At 31.6% G+C, this 22,486-nt stretch overlaps 1 pseudogene; it reads left to right on the top strand.

Annotated features, from left to right (window-relative positions):
• Positions 1-883: 883 nt before the first annotated feature.
• On the top strand, positions 884-22,211 carry LOC139895957 (ATPase GET3B-like; annotated as a pseudogene).
• Positions 22,212-22,486: the final 275 nt, after the last annotated feature.

The following is a 22,486-nucleotide window of genomic DNA, read 5'->3' as shown; positions in this document are numbered from 1 at the left end:
GAGTGCGGGATTGGGACAAAGCTTCTTAACCGAGTTCGAGTCTGGAATTACATAAATCCAACCCAAACCAATCAGATGTCATCCCTAAATTCAGCTCACAATAAAATTTATATTTAAAACTCACTAACATCATATTTTAAAGTGACAAAAAAAAATCAAACACGCTCATAAAATAACAGGATTATGTCACATATATACGAAGTATGAAATAAAAATTACTCACCACGCTCGACTAATTCACACCTAAAAATGATGTATCTTTGTTTTCTAGTATAGAGCCTTCCATTATCATGATTTATTTTTGTTTGTTTCGTTCATCTTTTAATGAATTACTATTTGTAGTATTGGTTAATTAGCCAAGAAAAAATAAAAAATTCACACCTAAAAATATAATCGGTGGATTGAAGTTACAAGGACTAATAACAAACTTCTTTCAACTGCGGTTCTTTTTTTTTTCTTTTCTTCATAATAAGTGGGTCAGCTACTCAGCTCTAATGTGCAAGTTATCTTACCGTTAGAGCACTGGGAGTGGTGTGAGGTCACTTGGCATGTCAGACGTAATTTGCTGAATGAGAAAAAGTGGAAAGTGGTGACCTATGCCAGTTAGTGTGTTAGTTAGTGTGTTAAAATAATATTTTATTATATTTAATAATTTATTCCTTTAAAAAAACAAAAATAAAAAAAGGGGTAAACATCCGTCGCCATTGCGACTGATATGGGGGAAAAGGGCACAAGTAACTAGGATGAGGAGTGGTATCACTAAGTGACATGAGGGTGACATGGTGGGTGACGTGCTCGACCTCCTGATGCTCTTAAACATGGTATAAAACCCATTCATCCTTCAACTCATTTCGTTATTTTCCACCAAAAAAATCAAATAAAAATGGCAATAACACCTTATCATGCGACTACTTTTATGTATTCGTCTTCTCCTTCAATGAACCGGGTCACATGATATCAGGAACCGGGTTTATTTCTTACCCAACCTCTTTCTCCATGTAAACTCGATTCAATATCGAGTTCTAGTACTCTTTCCATCTATTTGAAAAGAAAGCAATCAAGAAAAATGTTTATAGGTTAGATTTTTATTGTTACCCTTGCTTATATATTACAATTTATTTATTATATATGCATATGTGTTATCAATTTGGGGCTAATTTTTTATTTTTAATTGTGGATTACTGTGATGATGCTTGATAATTCAAATAATTATGTAGTTGGCATTATTTTATGTTTGAAACATCGAACGTACCTACAAAAAGATGACATCTTTTGTGGTGGCAAGTTAAGTTTGTTCATGTGACGACCCGAAAATTTTCGACCAAATTTAAACTTAATCGACTTGATAAGCAATGAATTTTAATAAATCGTGAATCTCCGAAAAGAGTTTTACACAAGCTTTTGGTCACCCTTTTATTCCGACGATTCACGAACGTCATAACTTGATTTAATTGTTTAATTGTTTAATTATTGTGTATATATATATATGAATTTATATATATTTAACTTGAAAATAAGATAATTAAATATCTCATTAAGTATATTAACAAAGTCATATATATATATTTTCATACTACTAATTTAAATAGTTTTCAAACAATATATATATTACTATTTAAACGACGTAATTAACTTATGTTAAAATGTATTTACATATAATGTATTACGAGTGTAAATACATCCTTACAAGTATTGAATACACTTTATAATATACCAATACATATAAAGGATAGTTATACTCGTATTTTCGTTCAATTTCCTCAAAGAATTCTACTCGCATTCATACGGTATTTTTACCCGTATTATATACAATTTCTAGAAGTATTTACTATTGGTATATATACCAATAGAAATCTGCAATTATTTGTGTAATATGTCATCCATGACCTAATCAATTTAATATGTCATGCATGACTTAATACAATTTAGCTTATCTTAGATATTTTCACTAAAAGCCAAAATTATAAGCTTATAAATAAGAATCATTTTAACTCATTTTTACTCCACATTTTCTTAAACTAAAAACACACACTTAAATGCTCTCATATCATACTTTAATCTCAGCAACTTTTCTCTTCATAATCAAGGTAAAATACTTTTCAAAATCCTTGTTCAATTTCTTGTATAGTTGCTATCTTATTATACTTATAAGACTTGTAAAAACTACAACTTGTTTTGGTGAACACCAAGCTTGTTTGAAAAACTAATCTAATCTTTCTAACTTAACTCTAATAACACTTATTCATATGTATTATGATGTTATATTAAGTTAATATAAGAACTTATAACTTGTACATATGAAGAACACCTTGAAACTTAACATATATCATTTAATCTCCATTCGGTAAAAAGCGGGCTGTTTTGGGTTGGGAATTAAAAACCTATCATAGACTTTGAGTTCGAGGCTAAGACTTTGGAAATATGTTAATATATGTAAATAAGACTTCCAGTATTTTTTCCATGATTTTAGACAAAGTGGAAGTATTTTATCAAAAATCATATATTGGGTGGATGCCGGGATTTTTCCAAATCTGTCCACCGACACAAAAAGTGGGTAAAGCTCTAAAAATTACTACTTGGGATGAACTTTTCGAATTGGTTTTGTAAAATTTACTTCTTAATGAATCCATACCAATTTGATTCACTTTAAGCGGAGTTGTAATGAATATTTGGCGAGCAAAACAAAATCTGCTAAAATTAACGTTGTATGGACGAAATTTATATTATAAAAACTATATTAACCATATCCTTGTTAAATTTTCCTATATCCTATATATATTTGGACATGTTATCAGTACTATAACAAAATATTATAATCTTGGTTAATTCTGTGATTGTATATATGTATAATAATATTCTTGGTACGTACTAACACAATAAATATACAATACGTTTTGATAAATCCTAAGACAATACGTACACAATACGTCTTAGTTAATTCTAAGACAATACATATACAATACGTATACAATACGTCTCTGGGTTGATGCAAAGACAATACGTATACAATACGTCGTGGGTTAATTCTAAGATTTTATATATATATATATATATACATATATATATATATATATATATATATATATATATATATATATATATATATATATATATATATCGATTATTGGACTGTTAGACTTTTCGGACTATTTTGGACTACTAACAAAGGACTACTAACAATGGACTACTAACATAAAATGTTAAAAATTAATATATAAATATTCTATGAACTTGCTTTATTTTATTCATATGTCATATTATTATCTGAATCGTTATTATTGTTATATGTTCGTGAATCCAAGGACGACGGTCATATTTTTAATAAGTTGAAAACTTATTATTAATATACTTTTACTACTGTGAGTGTATAGTCTCATTTTTAAACTCTAAAAATATTTTGGGATGAGAGTACATGCATTTTATGTTTTACGCCATGGACACAAGTACTTAAAATATATTCTACGTTGAGTTGGTACCACATTGCATATCTTCCCTAATAGCTTCGTAACTAATATTTACATGTTGTAAGAACATGTAAGCGCTAATCCTATTGATAGATCTATCGGGTTTGACAACCCCAACCGGACTAGTCGCTCTAGTATCGTAAACGGTTGCATAGTACTTCGTTTTTACTACACTTGGTACGGTGTAGGGAGATTTCATAATAAAGGGAATATGCCACATTAATGGTTAAGTATGATTACCGAAGCGCTCAACAACTTATAGAATACTTTTATACACTTGCGAGTGTACATATATTTATAACTATGAAATCTCGTGGTCTATATTTATATCGATGATAAACCTATATATCTCACCAACCTTTGTGTTGACTGTTTACGCATGTTTATTCTCAGGTCCTTAAGAAAGTCTTCCGCTGTTGCATTATCTGAGCAAGCTGTGCATGGAGTCTCATACTTTTATTTAAATAAAGTGTTGCATTCAATAAAACCTTTGTCATTGATGTGTCAAGACGTAACCTTTAAAATGTAGACAATATGCTCAATAATTAACACATAATACAGGCAACTAAACCAGATCATGCAGTAACTAGTAAGTAAATTGACCAGTTCGATCCACAGGGAGAAGTTTGTTTTAAGAATTTTACCACGATTAATTATTCTAAAAGGGGGTTTGTATTTGAAGTTGTGTTTTTGTATAATACTACAATAATCAAGATATAGTAAATAACAGGAATGAGAAAACGATGTTTACTTCTATGCTTGATAAATGACAGGGATTGTTCTTTTGTAATTAAAACGGTTATTTCATAGTTACAAGTAATTAGTTTATATCAATTTCACAATATCTATAAACTTAAGAGCTATGTTTAATCAACAGGATTCTTTCTTGGTTAAATTCACATAAAACCTAGTTTACTAAGATCACTCTAAGTAGACTACACGATTGTAAAACTTAAATATCATCCAATTACCATCCTATATTAACATATAGGTGTCTAGATCACTAGGTGTTGAAGTACAAGTTATAGCCTTTGATAAATTCACATAAATCAAGTCATAACTCGTATAATTGAACTAGAATATAAAGATAGTTACAACAATGGATTTCTTGAAAGAACATGGTGATTTAGATTGATTTAACTAGCTAGACCCAACCCGGTTAAACTTACGTAAAACCTAAATTACAACAATCACTTGAGGTAATTTCATAACTATGTTGCTTTGGAACTCATTCAATTATCGAATTAAACACATAACAAAATCACTTAAGCATATGCATCTAATCATCTAGATTACTAGGTGTATTGAAGTATAGATGGTTTTTCTAATTAACTCACATTAATAGATTAACAATCTATATAATTGAAGTAATGAACTAATAAAGCATAACAATGGTTCTGATGGTTGAACTAGATTAATAAATCAATCAAAACATACTTGTAACTATTATAACATCAAAATATAGAACAATCCCAAGCCATAAATCTTACATTGAAGTAAACACACAAGGTTTTTAGCTAGACATGATTAAAACAAGAACAATAACACAATACATACAATTGAAATTCATAATTTGAATGAAAACAAGAGTACCAATTGAGATGGCTGATCTAAATTCAATCTTGGTGTTGAAATAATGAAGATTCCTTCAAAACAAGCTCTTGAACCCTTCCTTAAGCCTTTTATTACGTATATATCTTACTGGTCTCAGTTCTCTCTTGATTATGAATGTTAACCATCAATAAATAGGCTTAAAAGTTAGGTAAAATAGTGATTCAGGGGCTGATGCGCCGCATCTGAAAGGGATGCGCCGCATCTCTTTAAGTTCTATGTATTCCAGCTCGTTTAGCACTCAAAACCGTCGGCAGGCAATGGATGCGCCGCATCACCCCTCAGATGCGCCGCATCTCTTTAGTAAAATGAGAAAATGTCTAAATGAAAGTTGTAGTGCTCTGAGTTACGGACGTCTGGGCTCCGGATTCACCCTTTTTCGAGTTCGTATGACCGAGTTATGGCCAAAACCGTATAGGTGCGCAGAATCTTCTAAAATCAGCAATATTTTCCATAAATCTTCGCTTCAACACTCGCAACGGATTATACACACATTTTAACTTATTACAATACACAAGTACAATAATTACATACAAAATGATACAAAATCGGATCGAAATAACGACAAAAAATATGTATGATTTTGGCGTTATCATTCATGTATTATATTCGACTGTTACGTCACGTGTGTAGTATTTGGAAACCGATGTATTTTGGGGATTATTTCTTAAATAATCGCCCACTTGTTTAAAACATGCATTATGTATAATAATGATGTGTTTTTTATGAAACGAATGCAATATTTTCTAAAACGTATCATATAGAGGTCAAATACCTCGCTATGGGATCAATGAGAACGTACTGCATTTATAGTAATATGGACGGGTCGTTTCAGTTGGTATCAGAGCAGATTTAAGCTGTTTCATCGGCTTAATCGTAGAGGGGGTTCTCACAGTGTTACCTGTGACGAAGCATTGGCTCTTACTCCTCGCGGTCCGATTATGGTTGGCTTTCGTCGAGAGGCGGGCCGTAAATTCAGTGTCTGAGGTACGCTCAGTGGTCACCAGGCGGTTATCTGGGAAGGCACTGAGTGGGATGCGTCCCCAACTTTTCAGTTGGTATCAGAGCGGTGGTCTTAGCGAACCATGTCTTGCATTAGTGTGTCTAACGGATAGTTATTAAGATGCATTAGTGAGTCTGGACTTCGACCTTAACTGCATGTCAAAAGTTTTGCTTATCATTTTTAGTCAGAAATCATCTGCTTATCACCCTTAAAAAATTACATGCTTATCATTCTTAGTCTAGACACATCTTACTACATTGATTGCATAAATAGTGTATAGACAAAGTTCATATTTTAGCGTATATGCTAATTCATATCTTAGCGTATCTGTTACTGTAAACTTTGCCTAACATATTCCGTAAATTCCTCCGTAATCTATGAAATATTTTGCTATATATATATATATATATATATATATATATATATATATATATATATATATATATATATATATATATATATATATATATATATATATATATATATATATATATATATATATATATATATTCTATGTAATTAGAATACCATCCGATAGCCGGAAATCATTTCATATAGAAAAATCCTTTATTCAATCGTACGAAATGGAACTCTCCACTAGTTCAAGTCCCTCGAATTCCGATATGAAATTTCACTCAAGCACCGAAAGCAGTGTGACCGGAATGGATCAACCAATTAGCCATCATCTATTTTGGATGAATTGGGGATGTGTTCGTAGTCTACTTAATCATTGGAGACAAGAAGAAGGTGATCTCTTCCATCTACCACATTGCCCTCTTGGTGAAGAACATGAGACACTTACCGGCGAACCCGTTCGTAACACCATTTTCTCTCTCCTTTCCAGGATATGCCGCAACGAGTATAATATTACAAATATTATTGAGGCTATCCGACCTTTACTCCGTATCTTGCATGGTGAATTATTTAGTAAAAAAAAAAAATTACTGTCATGAAAAGCAAAACTTCATTAGCAAGTGCATCATACATCATTTCATTCCCTTTATAAAGCTCTTGATCTCTATTTTTATTCAAGAAACTTTAAACATCTTCTTTCACAATACAAAACAAAACAAATTTTCATCATCTATACTCACATCAAACCACTACCAGCAACAGCATTACCAACAACATCACAACCCTCAACATCGCAAGCAGCATTACGAGCATCAACATCATAAGCACCGCAGGCACTGAGGGATACCAATAATAATGAGTGATGAAGTATTAATTCATTATTTCATTTACGTTGAAGAAATATTCCGCGGCGATTATGTAATCTCTAAAGTTTTAGGGATTGTTCATTTCTAGTTCCAACCGTAAACCAAATGAGATTAATATAATATTAACTCATTAAATCCATATTACATCTGAAGAAAATATACATACATATATTTTCATAAAGACTGTAATAAAAATTCTTTTGTACAAAATATTACTTGTGAAATTTTATTTTAGCGGGTAGGTAATACCCGAGAAATACTAAAGTTCACATTAATATGTTACACGGTACATTTTCAATGATGTTTCGACAATCGTTAATTATACTCTCTCCTTTCATAGCAATATACATTATTTCACAAAATTCAAGACAACCATTTCCCATACCAATTCAATTACATATTCTGATTTTGACAGATCAAAATCCAAGTTAAGATTTAAGAAGTGCCATCAATCTTAAATTCCTACATCCTTCAAAATCATACTTTAAATTTAAACTATACTAGAACATCACTTTCATTCACAGAACTCATAAAGATATTCGTATCATTCAAGATTCACGACGAATTCATTATACGGATATTAACGATGACAACCTGCGTCTAAACCCTTCAAAATTCTTGAAAACATCTCAACTAAGGAACAATCGAGAGAATGAACCAATTACACGATACATACGAAGAATATATGAATATAGATATGCATTCGGAGGACAATTGAACCTAAGCAAAGGTTCAACACGTATCCGTATCAGATCGTTTAGTATTATTATTACCCAAAATAACTTTACAATCCCTTTTCGAAATAGCGAATTTTATCACAGCTCCAAAAAGACAACTTCGACTTTTTATCCGGAGTAGCCTTATTATAACCTTGATATATACGTTGTCTTTTTGCCATCGTTACTGGGGAACCTTTTATATTCCACCACATTAGTAGTAAGCTTACCAGCAACTTTATTGCTCTTTAACTTAAATCTCTCTGAAAGATCACTATAAAACCTTGTCATGTACCCATCTACATCTTGTAACAATAATTGTCATACCAAACCCCAGGAAGCATCAATAATTATTCTTGAATCTCACATCATTTCTGCATATACATATAACGTTATTTCCTGAAATTATAATTCTGAAATCCGGAATAGCACTTCATCCTACGAAACAGTACTATGAAGTTTTGAAAAAGCTGAATGAAGCAGCAGAAACTGTAGACAACCGTAACAGTCAAAAGATGATGATAAAGAATATTGTGTTAGCAAAGCACGGAAAAAGAGAAGGTTTGGAACTGGAAAACGGATTGAGCAAACCCTGAAGGAGGCTGTGGAAAAATCACAAGGACGAAATCTACCTTCAAAGAATTCAAATGATTCGGTGTCTGCTAAAATCCTTAGCAAATACCTTGCTCCTTACTCTAAAACCCTTATGGACAATATTCTTCATCATCCTCTTATCTTAAATATTCTAAGATATCATCGTATCTTCCATTATAAATATCCTTCATATTTCTGAAGATATTTTCATAACCATTCTTATCTGAAATCATTTATTCCTTCGCGTTATCTGTATCACATCATAAAAAAAATGTTTTAGTTTTTAAATATCTGAAACCTATGAGTATAAAGTATGAATGTTTTTGAAGTAATGTTGGGAACTGAAGCATGAGTTAGTATAATATAATGACACTTGATCAACGTGATTATATTACAGTAAGTCATGCTGAGTTTTTAAATGGAACGTAATGATTCACAGACCATAACGTCATCATGTGCCATGTTACATGACTCTTACATTCAATCTAATCTCTAAACATATCAAGAATATATTCTATTGATAGTTCTATATTTTCCTTTGGATTCTGGTAATTTCACAAGTCAAATTGTGCTATTACAATTTCTCTCTTAGAGCATTAGCTATGTTCATTCCGAATTTCATATCTATGAATTCTAGACCATTATTCGCTTGACTTTAAGTCGGGAAAAGAAGGCGGAAGCATGAAACTCCAAAATATAAGGAAAAATATAAGCACGAAGACAACGCAGAAATTACAAACCGTGTATATCGATGCGTATAGCAATATAAAGACACGGGAAAACTAAGAACACTATAAACCCAAGAGCATAGTAGAAATTAACGGATTCCTTCGGTGGAAGATGAAAAAGAAGAATGAAAGATGTGATAGTCAAGAATATATCAAGAATTAAAACTGAATGGAGCATATTGACGAATGTTTTGGAAGTACGAAGAAAGGAAGAAAGTATAAAAGATGGGAGATGTGGAAATAAGAAAATGTAGGAGGTTGATTTATAGTAAAATATCCGACAGAGAAATCGAGGCAGATTATTGCATTAAATCGAAGAGGATCATAATTTCCTTAATCGCCGAAGAATCAAATCTTATATAGATTACAAAGATTTTCTTTAATCCGGATATCAACCGTGATGACGTCAAAAGATAAGACGAATCCCTATTTTCTCATTTCACTCTTTTACGATAGCTTCACTCATACGTTTCGAGTAATCGAATTATTTTATCCATATTTCTCAATCATGATAAAACCCTATGAATCAACATATATTCGTCATAATAACATTCTTATTGTTAGCCATGACGACCTCGAACAAATTTCGGGACAAAATTTCTTTAACGGGTAGGTACTGTGACGACCCGGAAATTATCGACCAAATTTAAACTTAATCTTTATATAATTCCGACTTGATAAGCAATGAATTTTAATAAATCTTGAATCTCCGAAAAGAGTTTTACACAAGCTTTTGGTCACCCTTTTATTCCGACGATTCACGAAAGTCATAACTTGATTTAATTGTTTAATTTTTAATTATTGTGTATATATATATGGATTTATATATATTTAACTTGAAAATATAATAATTAAATATCTCATTAAGTATATTAACAAAGTAGTATATATATATATTTTTATACTACTAATTTAAATAGTTTTCAAACAATATATATATTACTATTTAAACGACGTAATTAACTTATGTTAAAATGTATTTACATATAATGTATTACGAGTGTAAATACATCCTTACAAGTATTGAATACACTTTATAATATACTAATACATATAAAGGATAGTTATACTCGTATTTCCGTTCAATTTCCTCAAAGAATTCTACTCGCATTCATACGGTATTTTTACCCGTATTATACACAACTTCTAGAAGTATTTACTATTGGTATATACCAATAGAAATCTGCAATTATTTGTGTAATATGTCATCCATGACCTAATCAATTTAATATGTCATGCATGACTTAAAACAATTTAATTTATCTTAGATATTTTTACTAAAAGCCAAAATTATAAGCTTATAAATAAGGACCATTTTAACTCATTTTTACTCCACATTTTCTTAAACTAAAAACACACACTTGAATGCTCTCATATCATACTTTAATCTCAACAACTTTTCTCTTCATAATCAAGGTAAAATATTTTTCAAAATCCTTGTTCAATTCCTTGTATAGTTGCTATCTTATTATACTTATAAAACTTGTATAAACTATAACTTGTTTTGGTGAACACCAAGCTTGTTTGAAAAACTAATCAAATCTTTCTAACTTAACTCTAATAACACTTATTTATATGTATTATGATGTTATATTAAGTTAATATAAAAACTTGTTACTTGTACATATGAAGAACACCTTGAAACTTAACATATATCATTTAATCTCCATTCGGTAAAAAGCGGGCTGTTTTGGGTTGGGAATTAAAAACCTATTATAGACTTTGAGTTAGAGGCTAAGACTTTGGAAATATGTTAATATATGTAAATAAGACTTCCAGTATTTTTTTCATGATTTTAGACAAAGTGGAAGTATTTTATCAAAAATCATATATTGGGTGGATGCCGGGATTTTTCCAAATCTGTCCACCAACACAAAAAGTGGGTAAAGCTCTAAAAATTACTACTTGGGATGAACTTTTCAAATTGGTTTTTAAAATTTACTTCTTAATGAATCCATACCAATTTTATTTACTTTAAACGGAGTTGTAATGAATATTTGGCGAGCAAAACCAAATTCTGCTAAAATTAACGTTGTATGGACGAAATTTATATTATAAAAACTATATTAACCATATCCTTGTTAACTTTTCCTATATCCTATATATATTTGGACATGTTATCAGTACTATAACAAAATATTATAATCTTGGTTAATTCTGTGATTGTATATATGTATAATAATATTCTTGGTACGTCCTAACACAATAAGTATACAATACGTTTTGATAAATCCTAAGACAATACGTACACAATACGTCTTAGTTAATTCTAAGACAATACTTATACAATACGTCTCTGGGTTGATGCAAAGACAATACGTCGTGGGTTAATTCTAAGATTATATATATATATATATACCGATTATTGGACTGTTGGACTTTTCGGACTATTTTGGACTACTAACAAAGGACTACTAACAATGGACTACTAACATAAAATGTTAAAAATTATTATATAAGTATTCTATGAACTTGCTTTATTTTATTCATATGTCATATTATTATCTGAATCGTTATTATTGTTATATGTTCGTGAATCCAAGGACGACGGTCATATTTTTAATAAGTTGAAAACTTATTATTAATATACTTTTACTACTGTGAGTATATAGTCCCATTTTTTAACTTTAAAAATATTTTGGGATGAGAGTACATGCATTTTATGTTTTACGCCATGGACACAAGTACTTAAAATATATTCTACGTTGAGTTGTACCACATTGCATATCTTCCCTAATAGCTTGGTAACTAATATTTACATGTTGTAAGAACATGTAAGCGCGAATCCTATTGATAGATCTATCGGGTTTGACAACCCCAACCGGACTAGTCGCTCTAGTATCGTAAACGGTTGCATAGTACTTCATTTTTACTACACTTGGTACGGTGTAGGGAGATTTCATAATAAAGGGAATATGCCACATTAATGGTTAAGTATGATTACCGAAGCGCTCAACAACTTATAGAATACTTTTATACACTTGCGAGTGTACATATATTTATAACTATGAAATCTTGTGGTCTATATTTATATCGATGATAAACCTATATATCTCACCAACCTTTGTGTTGACTGTTTACGCATGTTTATTCTCAGGTCCTTAAGAAAGTCTTCCGCTGTTGCATTATCTGAGCAAGCTGTGCATGGAGTCTCATACTTTTATTTAAATAAAGTGTTGCATTCAATAAAACCTTTGTCATGTGTTATATTCGACTGTTACGTAACGTGTGTAGTATTTGGAAACCGATGTATTTTGGGGATTATTTCTTAAATAATCGTCCACTTGTTTAAAACATGCATTATGTATAATAATGATGTGCTTTTTATGAAATGAATGCAATATTTTCTAAAACGTATCATACAGAGGTCAAATACCTCGCTATGGGACCAATGAGAACGTACTGCGTTTATAGTAATATGGACGGGTCGTTTCAGTTGGTATCAGAGCTGGTTTAAGCTGTTTTATCGGCTTAATCGTAGAGGGGGTTCTCACAGTATTACTTGTGACAAAGCATTGGCTCTTACTCCTCGCGGTCTGATTATGGTTGGCTTTCGTCGAGAGGCGGGCCGTAAAATCAGTGTCTGTGGTACGCTCAGTGGTCACCAGGCGGTTAGCTGGGAAGGCACTGAGTGGGATGCGTCCCCAACGTTTCAGTTGGTATCAGAGCGGTGGTCTTAGCGAACCATGTCTTGCATTAGTGTGTCTAACGGATAGTTATTAAGATGCATTAGTGAGTCTGGACTTCGACCTTAACTGCATGTCAAAAGTTTTGCTTATCATTTCTAGTCGGAAATCATCTGCTTATCACCCTTAAAAAATTACATGCTTATCATTCTTAGTCTAGACACATCTTACTGCATTGATTGCATAAATAGTGTATAGACAAAGTTCATATTTTAGCGTATATGCTAATTCATATCTTAGCGTATCTGTTAATGTAAACTTTGCCTAACATATTCCGTAAATTCCTCCGTAATCTATGAAATCTTTTGCTCTATATATATAGATATTCTATGTAATTAGAATACCATCCGATAGCAGGAAATCATTTCATATCGAAAACTCCTTTATTCAATCGTACGAAATGGAACTCTCCACTAGTTCTAGTCCCTCGAATTCCGATATGGAATTTCACTCAAGCTCCGAAAGCACTGTGACCGGAATGGATCAACCAATTAGCCATCATCTATTTTGGATGAATTTGGGATGTGTTCGTAGTCTACTTAATCATTGGAGACAAGAAGAAGGTGATCCCTTTCATCCACCACATTGCCCTCTTGGTGAAGAACATGAGACACTTACTGGCGAACCCGTTCGTAACACCATTTTCTCTCTCCTTTCTAGGATATGCCGCAACGAGTATAATATTACTAATATTATTGAGGCTATCCAACCTTTACTCCGTATCTTGCATGGTGAATTATTTAGTAAAAAAAAAAATTACTGTCATGAAAAGCAGAACTTCATTAGCAAGTGCATCATACATCATTTCATTCCCTTTATAAAGCTCTTGATCTCTCTTTTTATTCAAGAAACTTTAAACATCTTCTTTCACAATACAAAACAAAACAAATTCTCATCATCTATACTCACATCAAACCACTACCAGCACCAGCAGCAGCATTACCAACAACATTACAACCCTCAACATCGCAAGCCGCATTACGAGCATCACCATCATATGCACCGCAGGCACTGAGGGATACCAACAATAATGAGTGATGAAGTATTAATTCATTATTTCATTTACGTTGAAGAAATATTCCGCGACGATTATGTAATCTCTAAAGTTTTAGGGATTGTTCATTTCTAGTTCCAACCGTAAACCAAATGAGATTAATATAATATTAACTCATTAAATTAAATTCATATTACATCTGAAGAAAATATACATACATATATTTTCATAAAGACTGTAATAAAAATTCTTTTGTACAAAATATTACTTGTGAAATTTTATTTTAACGGGTAGGTAATACCCGAGAAATACTTAAGTTCACATTAATATGTTACACTGTACATTTTCAATGATGTTTCGACAATCGTTAATTATACTCTCTCCTTTCATAGCAATATACATCATTTCACAAAATTCAAAAGAACCATTTTCCATACCAATTCAATTACATATTCTGATTTTGACAGATCAAAATCCAAGTCAAGATCTAAGAAGTGCTATCAATCTTAAATTCCTACATCCTTCAAAATCATACTTTAAATTCAAACTATACTAGAACATCACTTTCATTCACAGAACTCATAAAGATATTTGTATCATTCAAGATTCACGACGAATTCATTATACGGATATTGACGATGACAACCTGCATCTAAACCCTTCAAAATTCTTGAAAACATCTCAACTAAGGAACAATCGAGAGAATGAACCAATTACACGATACATACGAAGAATATATGCATATAGATATGCATTCGGAGGACAATTGAACCTAAGCAAAGGTTCGACACGTATCCGTATCAGATCCTTTAGCATTATTATTACCCAAAATAACTTTACAATCCCTTTTCAAAATAGCGAATTTTATCACAGCTCCAAAAAGACAACTTCGACTTTTCATCCGGAGTAGCCCTATTATAACCTTGATATATACATTGTCTTTTCGCCATCGTTACTGGGGAACCTTTTATATTCCACCACATTAGTAGTAAGCTTACCAGCAACTTTATTGCTCTTTGACTTAAATCTCTCTGAAATATCACTATAAAACCTTGTCATGTACCCATCTACATCTTGTAACAATAATTGTCATACCAAACCCCAGGAAGCATCAATAATTATTCTTGAATCTCACATCATTTCTGCATATACATATAACGTTATTTCCTGGAATTATAATTCTGAAATCCGGAATAGCACTTCAGCCTACGAATCAGTACTATGAAGTTTTGAAAAAGCTGAATGAAGCAGCAGAAACAGTAGATAACCGTAACAGTCAAAAGATGATGATAAAGAATATTATGTTAGCAAAGCACAGAAAAAGAGAAGGTTTGGAACTGGAAAACGGATTGAGCAAATCCTGAAGGAGGTTGTGGAAAAATCACAAGGATGAAATCTACCTTCAAAGAATCCAAATGATTCGGTGTCTGCTAAAATCCTTAGCAAATACCTTGCTCCTTACTCTAAAACCCTTGTAGACAATATTCTTCATCATCCTCTTATCTTAAATATTCTAAGATATCATCGTATCTTCCATTATAAATATCCTTCATATTTCTGAAGATATTTTCATAACCATTCTTATCTGAAATCATTTATTCCTTCGCGTTATCTGCATCACATCATAAAGAAAACTGTTTTAGTTTCTAAATATCTGAAACCTCTGAGTATAAAGTATGAATGTTTTTGAAGTAATGTTGGGAACTGAAGCATGAGTTAGTATAATATAATGACACTTGATCAACGTGATTATATTACAGTAAGTCATGCTGAGTTTCTAAATGGAACGTAATGATTCACAGACTATAACGTCATCATGTGCCATGTTACATGACTCTTACATTCAATCTAATCTCTAAACATATCAAGAACATATTCTATTGATAGTTCTATATTTTCCATTGGATTCTGGTAATTTCACAAGTCAAATTGTGCTATTACAATTTCTCTCTTAGAGCATTAGCTATGTTCATTCCGAATTTCATATCTATGAATTCTAGACCATTATTCGCTTGACTTTAAGTCGGGAAAAGAAGGCGGAAGCATGAAACTCCAAAATATAAGGAAAAATATAAGCACGAAGACAACGCAGAAATTACAAACCGTGTATATCGATGCGTATAGCAATATAAAGATACGGGAAAACTAAGAACACTATAAACCCAAGAGCATAGTAGAAATTAACGGATTCCTTCGGTGGAAGATGAAAAAGAAGAATGAAAGATGTGATAGTCAAGAATATATCAAGAATTAAAACTGAATGGAGCATATTGACGAATGTTTTGGAAGTACGAAGAAAGGAAGAAAGTATAAAAGATGGGAGATGTGGAAATAAGAAAACGTAGGAGGTTGATTTATAGTAAAATATCCGACAGAGAAATCGAGGCAGATTTTTGCATTAAATCGAAGAGGATCATAATTTCCTTAATCGCCGAAGAATCAAATCTTATATAGATTACAAAGATTTTCTTTAATCCGGATATCAACTGTGATGACGTCAAAAGATAAGACGAATCCCTATTTTCTCATTTCACTCTTTTACGATAGCTTCACTCATACGTTTCGAGTAATCGAATTATTTTATCCATATTTCTCAATCATGATAAAACCCTATGAATCAACTTATATTCGTCATAATAACATTCTTATTGTTAGCCATGACGACCTCTATCAAATTTCGGGACGAAATTTCTTTAACGGGTAGGTACTGTGACGACCCGAAAATTTCCGACCAAATTTAAACTTAATCTTTATATAATTCCGACTTGATAAGCAATGAATTTTAATAAATCTTGAATCTCCAAAAAGAGTTTTACACAAGCTTTTGGTCACCCTTTTATTCCGACGATTCACGAACATCATAACTTGATTTAATTGTTTAATTGTTTAATTATTGTGTATATATATGGATTTATATATATTTAACTTGAAAATATGATAATTAAATATCTCATTAAGTATATTAACAAAGTAGTATATATATATATTTTCATACTACTAATTTAAATAGTTTTCAAACAATATATATATTACTATTTAAACGACGTAATTAACTTATGTTAAAATGTATTTACATATAATGTATTACGAGTGTAAATACATCCTTACAAGTATTGAATACACTTTATAATATACCAATACATATAAAGGATAGTTATACTCGTATATTCATTCAATTTCCTCAAAGAATTCTACTCGCATTCATACGGTATTTTTACCCGTATTATACACAACTTCTAGAAGTATTTACTATTGGTATATACCAATAGAAATCTGCAATTATTTGTGTAATATGTCATCCATAACCTAATCAATTTAATATGTCATGCATGACTTAATACAATTTAACTTATCTTAGATATTTTCACTAAAAGCCAAAATTATAAGCTTATAAATAAGGACCATTTTAACTCATTTTTACTCCACATTTTCTTAAACTAAAAACACACACTTGAATGCTCTCATATCATACTTTAATCTCAGCAACTTTTCTCTTTATAATCAAGGTAAAATACTTCTCAAAATCCTTGTTCAATTCCTTGTATAGTTGCTATCTTATTATACTTATAAAACTTGTAAAAACTATAACTTGTTTTGGTGAACACCAAGCTTGTTTGAAAAACTAATCTAATCTTTCTAACTTAACTCTAATAACACTTATTTATATGTATTATGATGTTATATTAAGTTAATATAAGAACTTATAACTTGTACATATGAAGAACACCTTGAAACTTAACATATATCATTTAATCTCCATTCGGTAAAAAGCGGGCTGTTTTGGATTGAGAATTAAAAACCTATCATAGACTTTGAGTTCGAGGCTAAGACTTTGGAAATATGTTAATATATGTAAATAAGACTTCCAGTATTTTTTTTCATGATTTTATACAAAGTGGAAGTATTTTATCAAAAATCATATATTGGGTGGATGCCGGGATTTTTTCAAATCTGTCCACCGACACAAAAAGTGGGTAAAGCTCTAAAAATTACTACTTGGGATGAACGTTTCGAATTGATTTTGTAAAATTTACTTCTTAATGAATCCATACCAATTTGATTCACTTTAAACGGAGTTGTAATGAATATTTGGCGAGCAAAACAAAATATGCTAAAATTAACGTTGTATGGACGGAATTTATATTATAAAAACTATATTAACCATATCCTTGTTAACTTTTCCTATATCCTATATATATTTGGACATGTTATCAGTACTATAACAAAATATTATAATCTTGGTTAATTCTGTGATTGTATATATGTATAATAATATTCTTGGTACGTCCTAACACAATAAGTATACAATACATTTTGATAAATCCTAAGACAATACGTACACAATACGTCTTAGTTAATTCTAAGACAATACGTATACAATACGTCTCTGGGTTGATGCAAAGACAATACGTATACAATACGTCGTGGGGTAATTCTAAGATTATATATATATATATATATATATATATATATATATATATATATACCGATTATTGGACTGTTGGACTTTTCAGATTATTTTGGACTACTAGCAAAGGACTACTAACAATGGACTACTAACATAAAATGTTAAAAATTATTATATAAGTATTCTATGAACTTGCTTTATTTTATTCATATGTCGTATTATTATCTGAATCGTTATTATTGTTATATGTTCGTGAATCCAAGGACGACGGTCATATTTTTAATAAGTTGAAAACTTATTATTAATATACTTTTACTACTGTGAGTATATAGTCCCATTTTTAAACTCTAAAAATATTTTGGGATGAGAGTACATGCATTTTATGTTTTACGCCATGGACACAAGTACTTAAAATATATTCTACGTTGAGTTGTACCATATTGCATATCTTCCCTAATAGCTTGGTAATTAATATTTACATGTTGTAAGAACATGTAAGCGCGAATCCTATTGATAGATCTATCGGGTTTGACAACCCCAACCGGACTAGTCGCTCTAGTATCGTAAACGGTTGCATAGTACTTCGTTTTTACTACACTTAGTACAGTGTAGGGAGATTTCATAATAAAGGGAATATGCCACATTAATGGTTAAGTATGATTACCGAAGCGCTCAACAACTTATAAAATACTTTTATACACTTGCGAGTGTACATATATTTATAACTATGAAATCTTGTGGTCTATATTTATATCGATGATAAACCTATATATCTCACCAACCTTTGTGTTGACTGTTTACGCATGTTTATTCTCAGGTCCTTAAGAAAGTCTTCCGCTGTTGCATTATCTGAGCAAGCTGTGCATGGAGTCTCATACTTTTATTTAAATAAAGTGTTGCATTCAATAAAACCTTTGTCATGTATTATATTCGACTGTTACGTCACGTGTGTAGTATTTGGAAACCGATGTATTTTGGGGATTATTTCTTAAATAATCGCCCACTTGTTTAAAACATGCATTATGTATAATAATGATGTGCTTTTTATGAAACGAATGCAATATTTTCTAAAACGTATCATATAGAGGTCAAATACCTCGCTATGGGACCAATGAGAACGTACTGCGTTTATAGTAATATGAACGGGTCGTTTCAGTTCATAAGCTACAATTTAATAACAAGGATTGATTCATTTGATAGTAGTTTCAATGTGTTAGCACTGGTTCTGATAAAATCGATGCCAATTTCAATGTTGGGAAATGGTTATCATTCAGAAGTCATTATTGCTAAATGGTTGTAAACATTTAACTCAATTTTGCAAACCTTTGTGATTAGTCGATTACTGGTCATCTCTCTTTTTTTTTTTTTTTTTTTTTTTTCTTTGGCAAGGTTGGTTGTTTATCTTCTACCTAAAAAAAGTATGATGGTGAAGAAAGTTAACAACTTTATGAAAGTGTATAACATTTTAAAGACTGATACTTTCTCAAATAATATGATATGATCCTCATCATCTTAATAATTGTCTACAGTAGACTAAAGTTACAATGCTAATAAAGTATATCCTTTTGATGCTGCTTTATATACTTATAATTTGATTACAGTTAAAGCAACAGTCGCTCCTGTTGAAACAACAGCAGAGTATGATGAAATGGTTTCCGGGACTCAAAGAAAGTATTACATGCTTGGCGTAAAAGGCGGTGTTGGTAAAACGAGTTGTGCTGCTTCACTTGCTGTAAAATTTGCAAATAATGGACATCCGACTCTTGTAGTTTCAAGTTTCAACTGATCCCGCACATTCTCTAAGTGACTCTTTTGCCCAAGTAATCCATTAAGTTTCTTTCCCTAATTGTTCAATTGAATAATATTTGAGGTCACCAGATAGATAGGTTGGGTAAAAGGTCAAAATGGGTGGTTTGCCAGTTGTAACATGTCTTTTTATATGGGTCAAATGGACCGGGTTGATGGAAGGAGTTTTGTGCCCAATTTTTATATGGGTCAGTTGCGTTGAAATTTGAACTCCAGATATTACATTTTCTCATATTGATTTTGTTTGTTTTGTTTTCACTGTTTGTGAAGCTTTATTAAATGTTGCATTTGTTTTACAATTTTTTATTATAGGATTTAACTGGTGGAACTCTTGTGCCTGTTTTTTTTTTTTTTTTTTGCCTGTTGAAGGACCTCTTTCTCCGCTTTTTGCTCTGGAGGTTTGTGTGATATGTCCTATTGGTTCGATATCTTTTTTCCCTTATAAGTTACGTTTTCATTGTTTTAGTTGCATGTTTGTTTTACATACATAGATCACCCATGTCAGATAAACCCAGAGAAAGCAAGGGAAGAATTTCGTGATGTAAGCAAGAAAAACGGTGGAACCGGAGTCAAAGACTTCATGGATGGCATGGGTCTCGGAATGCTTGCTGATCAGGTGAATAATCATAGATGTGTTATGACCCAAATTGACCCATTTCACATAGATGTGTTATAACCCAAACTGACCCATTTCTAATCTTGTTTACAATTTTAAAAATGCAGCTTAGGCAGAAAATATCATCAGCAACTTCGGCAATCAAAAATGTATTTGGTCAAAATGAAACTCGTCAAGATGCTGTAAGACCTATTGTAAACTGGAAATGAGCACTATTTAACTAGAGTAATTAAATAACTAACCGTATGTCTACTTTTGCATGCATGTAGTTAGATAAACTAGAAAAACTTAGGGAGAGGATGATTAAAGTACGCGAGCTTTTTCGTGATACCGACTGTACAGAATTCATTATAGTTACTATTCCTACGGTCATACCTTATATAAACACAAAATGAGGGTTGATTCAGTTTTATTTTTTTCTTTTTTTAGCACCTAAAAATATGGAAGATTTATATCTCGTTTCCTTTTTTAATGCTATAGTATGTTGACACTAAAACTGATGTTTTGAACTTACCACTATCATGATTTGAATAAGGTAATGGCGATCAGTGAGTAATCAAGGCTGCGTGCTTCACTTAGTAAGGAAAACTTGCCTGTCAAAAGGCTTATTGTTAATCAAATTCTTCCCCCGTCTGCTTCGGACTGCAAATTTTGTGCCATGAAAAGAAAGGTACATACATATTTGTTTATAGCATCATTTTATTATCTTTCTTCTATGTGAAATAAACATCGTTTAACTAGACTTCAATAAACGGTCAGTCCGTTGTTGACATGGAACTCTATAAATTATATATTACACATATACTATACTACATAGTAATTACAACATTATATAGGTGTCTGCCTAGTTTCATTTTAATTGTAAAATTGTATTGTTTCAGGACCAGACGCGTGCAATTGATATGATCCAAAGTGACTTCAAGCTGTCTAGTTTGGTTTTGGTACAGGCACCTCTTGTTGATGTAGAAATTGGAGGTGTTCCTGCTCTTCAATTTTTAGGGGACATTATTTGGAAATGAAAATATGTCTTATCTCTTTATGCTCGATAAAGTAAGTTTTATCATTCTAAACTTCTTATTTTGACTTTTTTTGTTCCTTTCGTAATGCTTACGATTATTCATTATTGTTCATTAATCTTGTTTTGTTATCTCAGGTTGCCACAATTAGCAGTTGCAATAATTGCTGTGGGCTTGGATATATTGGAGTCTTGGTGCAGTTGTCGATTTTTAAGAATTTCCAACCACTTTTTTGTTACAACAGTCGTCTAGTACTGTCATTGATGGTGAGTAAGTGGTCCGACCATACAGGGCCTCTTGATCTTTGAGGCAACCAGATACTGTTACAGTATTAATTTCAATATATAGTACGTAGTATATATATTGGAGATTCGAGAGGGGAAAAAGTTGGTACAAGTATATGTTGTATGGCGAAACAATTTGGTTGTCAAACTATTGGTTGACATAGAAAATTCTAAATATTTATCATGTTACTTTCTATATACTTCCTTCACCACAAATGCACCTATTGTCGTTGCAAAAGCCGCCTCGAGGCGCACACGCAATCCTGCATACTTGGGGAACGCATTCAGACTGGACCTTGGTATCTATAGATGATTTTGGAGCCAAGTTTCCAGGTTGACA

The sequence above is a fragment of the Rutidosis leptorrhynchoides genome, chromosome 3, assembly GCF_046630445.1.
Source record: "Rutidosis leptorrhynchoides isolate AG116_Rl617_1_P2 chromosome 3, CSIRO_AGI_Rlap_v1, whole genome shotgun sequence".
NCBI lineage: Eukaryota > Viridiplantae > Streptophyta > Magnoliopsida > Asterales > Asteraceae > Rutidosis > Rutidosis leptorrhynchoides.
This window is presented reverse-complemented; position numbering and strand designations above follow the sequence as displayed.